The following is a 6,075-nucleotide window of genomic DNA, read 5'->3' on the forward strand; positions in this document are numbered from 1 at the left end:
GGTTGTTCAAAAGAGACCTTCCTTTAGTTGAGGCATAGTTTGGAAGATTGAGTTTGGCTGGAGACTACCCAGGGCTTTGTTGCTACTTTCTGATTAAAAAGACTTCTTACCATCCATATCTTCTTTTAGGATGTCACCTGGTAGCAGTGTCGTCCCTAACTAAATTGCCCCTTATAGCACATGCACTGGTTTCTTCCCTGAGGGGTTACTTCATTTCTTAAAATTTTGCATTTCCTTTTGCTTTTGTATATGCTCCCTCTCATATTAGTACATTTTCTAAGCACCAGAGCTACTGTGTTTCATGGCAGTAATATGGTGTCTTACTGCCTTTTAAGCAGAAGAAAATTATTTTTCTCCTTTGCTCACATCCAACTATTAAGTTCAATTTCTTTTCTTGCTAAGCCTATTTCATCAGTAGAAAATCTTGTCTGCTGTTCTTTTAGCAGTGCCCTAATGTCCTGCAGTGATAGAACTTGATGCTTACACTCTGAACTCTGCCCCTTCTTGTATGGTTCTTTTTATAAAAAGCTCTAATTTATTGCTTGAGTAAATGTTCTGGCTGTTAATTGTGATAGATTGACCCATTCTTTAGGCAGCTGAACAGAGATAGTTCTTGCCTATCTCTCTGCCAGTTTTCATTCAGAATTCTCTAACCCTACTCTTATTATTGTTATAAGTGTGCCACCCAATTTGGCTGATATTCAACTAGACCCAACATATTTTGTCATGACTGCTGAGGTCATTTATTCAACTTTGATTATTAAAGTTCAGTGCTACCCTACTGAGAGCAACCTAGGACATGGGCTTTTCATCTGATGGCCTAAAAGTGCTTAAGTCACCATCTTCTTAAGTCTACTCCAACACTAGGTTATCTGTTTAAACATGACTTTTCAAAAGAATCTCAAACCAGTGAAACAAGAAAAAAATAGAGGTAGTCTCTGTCCTCCCTCATCCTTTCATTTAAAAAAAAATCTTAACTGGCTGTGAAAACCCTGACCTTTTTTTTTTTTTTAACCTAGTCACTGTTTACAGCTGTATGCTGAAGCCTGAAATATTGTCTGTACTGTGGTGTGTGTGAGCATTGCCAATTTTATATTTATTGCAATGATGAAGAAATAGAAAAGGTATGGAAATGAGGAGCATGTCCAAGCTCTTAAATATGTATGGATGCATGTGGGAGAACTGAAGTGGGGCCACCAGGGAAGAAGACTTTTTTTTTTTAAGAGCTTTCCTGGCTTCTCCCTGATGTTCCTGCTTGGGGAACACCGCTGCTAGCTGATCGGACCTCCCCAAGGGAAATTTGTGATTCTGCTTTGGCAAAGTTGCATTGACTGGTAGAAATCACTTTGTTTTAGTGCAGATTTCAATATAAATGTAAACATTTCATCCAACCATACTGGTGGTGTCTTTTCTGACTTCTTTTCCACAGGTAGGCTACCTTGGACATCTGGGCTTCCAAGCCAGAATCATAAGAAAATAAGCAGTCTTAATATATCCTGTGCCTTTTCTGTCTTAAGCTGGTTGGACCATCTAGGATTTTTTCATTCATTTAAGGGAGACCTAGAATAATGGGGAGAAGGAAAATCTATTTTTGTTGATGGCAAAACTGAGGTTGGGAAGGCTTCCCCAAATTTATAGAAAGCAATATCAGTTGTAATTAAATTCCAGGGCTCTAAGTCCTAAACAAGTGCTTTGATTTTCTCACATCTTTAACTCAGTACTGTTTGATTTGTGGTTTTCCAATTTCTGTCACCAGGATTTATTTCACTTCACAGTGTATGCTTCTCCCCGCCCCACCCATTCTCTCTCTCTCTCTCTCTCTCTCTCTCTCTCTCTCTCTCTCTCACACACACACACACACACACACACACACACACACACACACACACACACACACACACATGCCTTTATAACGTCTTTTTTTAGTGTCATAAGTCCTGTACTCAGGAAATAAAGTAAATTAAATCTGAGTTGTAGAAAATACTGAGTCTTAGCTGTAGAAAGCTGTTGGACTAATGATCTTTTAAATTTTATACAACTTCTAAAATGTTCTAAAGAGAAACTGCAATATGTTATGCTCATATGTGCATTCTTGAGAGGGTAAATAAGGCACAGAAATTTAGTATAAAGAGAACAGAAAGTTAAGTCATTTGATGGGTAGACCTGGTGTACATGTAGATATTTACATCTATATACACCATATCTATATAGATAATTTATATATATATGGGAATTTATCTAAATAGATAAATTGGATCCATGGAAACTAAAGAGAACCCTCAAGTGAAGAAGACAGGACTCAGCTTCTCCTAGTTAGGGGGCGAATGGATGATGCTAAGAAGGTGTAATCATAACTCAGAGAAAAGAGCCAGGAGAGAAATGTTCAACAGTACCAAAAGCTGAAGAGAGGCTAGGAATCATAATTGTGGAAAAGTTTTAGAATTTGGCAATTTAACAGATCCTTGGTAATTGGAGAGCAGTTTTAGTTTAGGATAAAGTTAAAAAAGACTAAAAGGATTGAGTGAGAGAGGACTGGAACTAGAAGCAACTTTAGAGAATTCTTTTTCTGGGACTTCAGCTGTGAAAGGGAGAAGGGAATAAAGATTTACACATTCACAATGAGAGCAGGATTGACTGCCTTGGAAAGGACCAAGGGCTGAGAAGTTGTAGTGAATGTCAGGAATAGGGTTTTAAGAGAGACAAGACAGATGCAGTAATGTTTAGGGTCAGATAAAGTTACTTAATAGTTAAAACATTAAATGATGACAATAGTGAGTGGTGATGAGATCAAGGGTGTGAATGTCCCTTTGTATGGCTGATATTGGAAATTGGACTAAGCAGTAAATAGATCTTGACCTAAAGGCTAAAGCTAAGCTTTTAGCCTATGACTAGTTGATAGACATAGAATGAAAAGGGTAGACCTCTAAGATGGCTCATTTTGATTCTTTGATATGTAAAATGAAGCTTAGAGTGATGCTGCTTGTAATTAACCAAAGCATGGGAGCTGTCCCTGGGGTTGATGAGTCTAGCAGTAAAACTCCAACTTTAGTCGCTGAGCTGGCTTGCTTGGAACATTTGATCAGGATTATCAGAGAATCTATCCTCCAAATCCATTAACCACTAAAGCTCATCAGGAATAATGCAAAAGGAATGAGTTTTTGCCAATGTCCTGATAGACAGCATGCTTTCTAAGATGTGCAGAGCTTCAATGAAGGATAGCTTTGTACAGGATGCTAGGTGCCTTCTTCCTGCAGGAGAAAACATTGTCTCTGAGGGAAGTTGATTTGAAATACAACATTTTAAGATCCTGAATACAGTTGTTATCCAAGGAACACCTGCAGCAAGGTGAGAGCCAGATCATTTTCATTTCTAGGAGAGTATCACTACTTAAGCCTTTCTCATGGCTGCTATTTTTAGGAGATCAAAGTCTTTACAGCCTACCCATCAATGGACTATTATACTGTCTTGCAGTAGGCAGAGGCCATGTGACAGGATGCACCCATTCCAAGTTCCCTCTTTATCTATCAAGGCCTTAATCTCACTTGTTGACCTGTTTGATTTTGAAATTGGTTTTACAGAACTTTACACAAAGCAAACCTCCCTGTCCATTTACCACCATTGGCAGATCAAGCCATACTGGTTGTTGAGTTAAATAAAAGACAGTCCCTAGGTTAAAAATTTAAAATATAATACAGGTCGAAAACATAAAAGCATACATAAGAAACAACCTCATTAAACCAGTTCTGTAGTTAACTTTAAAGAGTTACACACACACATATTAAAAATTAGAATAACTAGAGATGAGTTAAGTTAATCTTCAGATTCTTGGAGGAATATAGAAATTAGGAAAGGGTATTCTTTATGAAGACAGGCAGAAGTGAGCCACTCAGATAGCTTTAGCCAAGCTGGATTAAGTGGATGGAAGACGTCTGTGCCAGGATGTAACTAGAGAACAACCTACTAGAGCATTAGAAGGCAGATGACAACATGCCATGTTTAGATGCAGCCAGAGCTAAATAAATGGATTTTCCACACCTATAGGATCATCTAAAAACTGCTTATTCTTCTGACCTTCTTAGCTAGAGGACCAAGATTTCTTGAAACCAGATGAAGGCTGGCCCATTTTTATCAGTGATACTTAAGAGGCAGAGATTTGTGCCAATCAATTATTCATCTACTTGTTTCCTGCAACTTGATGACTGAAAACTTTTCCTGGAAAGCTCTTGGGCTAGTTACAATCACATTGGCCCAGGGAAATGAATAGCAGAGCCTGAGGGCCCCATCTGCATTTCCCAATGTGGCAAAAGGCCTATTTTTAGGAAATGAAGCCTTAGCTTTTCAGTCTGAATCATTTTGGTATTTGGCACTAATTACTTGGTAAATGCTAGTTTTCTTTCATTTTCTTTGCTGAACCCTGAGTACTTCCAAAACCAAGTTAATGAAATGCAACTTCTCCAGTTGCACAGTGAGGAGAAAAATGAAGTAGGAATTGAGGTGGGGGTGGGGGTGGGAGGGACATGCCTTCATGGGCTTGTCGTGAGTAACCACATGAAATCACAGCAGAAAAAAATAGGCTTGGGGGTATTTGAATAATTCTTTAGTGGTTACCTTCACACACACTCTCTGTCTCCAAAATTCTGGTTACTATTCTATCCTAGGGCAACCCACTGGTCACAGCCCCTTCTACTAGGATTGAAAATTGGGATACAGTTTAAAAAAACACAACAGGCTTGTAACCTGCTAAATTCCAAACTAGTGTTTATAACAAGTCCTGATTGGAAGTGATTGAGTATATGATTACCCAGTTTACAAAGGTAAAGGGAAGAAGAGAGAAAGGTGGGTTTCATGTTATTTAGTCCAGGTCACTGGTATGTCGTGGCTGCCCCTGGAAAAGGGGAGAATGTCTGATGGTGGAAAGTAAAACTGTCTTTAATCCCCTTCTCTTTGAGGTTTCTACTGGAACTGAAGAGGGCAGAGGAAATCAGCTAATTAGCTTTTAGATGTTAACTCTTCACTTACTAATCTTCAAGTTCCAGTCATTCAACATTACTTCCAGCTACTGTGTAAGCAATGAGGATACAAAAAAAGGCAAAAGATATTCCTTGACCTTAAGTAGTTTACAATCTAACAGGGAGATAATATTAAAGCAAATATATACAAAACAAGCTATATATAGGATAAATGAAAATGGGGTAACACAGGAAGGCACTGGAGTTAAAATGGGTTAGGGAAAGCTTCCTGTAGAAGGTGATATTTTATTTGGTACTTAAATCAAGGAAGATAATAGAATGAAGGAGAGATCTTTTTAGGTATTGGTGGGGGGGGTGGGATAGAAACTGGGAGCAGATAGATGAGATGTTTATTCAACAGCCAGGAGACCAGTGTGACTTCATTGAAAAGCCCAGGTAGGGGGCAAAGTATAAGACTAGAAAAGATGCTAGGTTAGGAGGGGAGCATTTGATATTTGTGCCTGGACACATTAAGAAGTCACTGGAGTTTATGGAGATATTGGGGAGTGGTATGATATGGATATGTGTGACATTAAATCTGCTTTAGGAAAATCACTTCGGTGACTGCATGGAGAATGCATTGGAATGGGAAGAAACTTAAAGCAGGCAAACTACCAGTAGGGTATTAAATAATGCAAGTGTGAGGTGATGCAGTCTCAAACCAGAGTGGTGACAGTGCCAGGAGGGAAGGGGATATATTTGAGAGACATTGCAAAGGTGAAATCTACAATCCTTGTCATCAGTTTAGATGTGGCTAGGGTGAGAGAGAATGAGAAATCAAGCTTGACTCCCAAGTGTAAACCTCAGACTGGGAAGTGCTATTTCCTTCTACAATAGTGGGGAAGGAAGGAGATGATGGAGTTTGGGGAACGATAATTCCATTTTGAACATTCAGAGTTTAAGGTGTCTGCTGGACATCCAGTTCAAGATGTCTGAAAAGAAATTGCAGATATGCAAGACTGGAGTTCTGCATAGAGACTGGGACAGAATAGGTAACTTTGAGTTTTCAGCATTGAGAAGCTAATTAAATCCATGAGATTTGATGAGATCACCAAGTGAAGTAGTG

This window comes from Macrotis lagotis, chromosome 1 (genome assembly GCF_037893015.1).
Source record: "Macrotis lagotis isolate mMagLag1 chromosome 1, bilby.v1.9.chrom.fasta, whole genome shotgun sequence".
Lineage (NCBI taxonomy): Eukaryota > Metazoa > Chordata > Mammalia > Peramelemorphia > Peramelidae > Macrotis > Macrotis lagotis.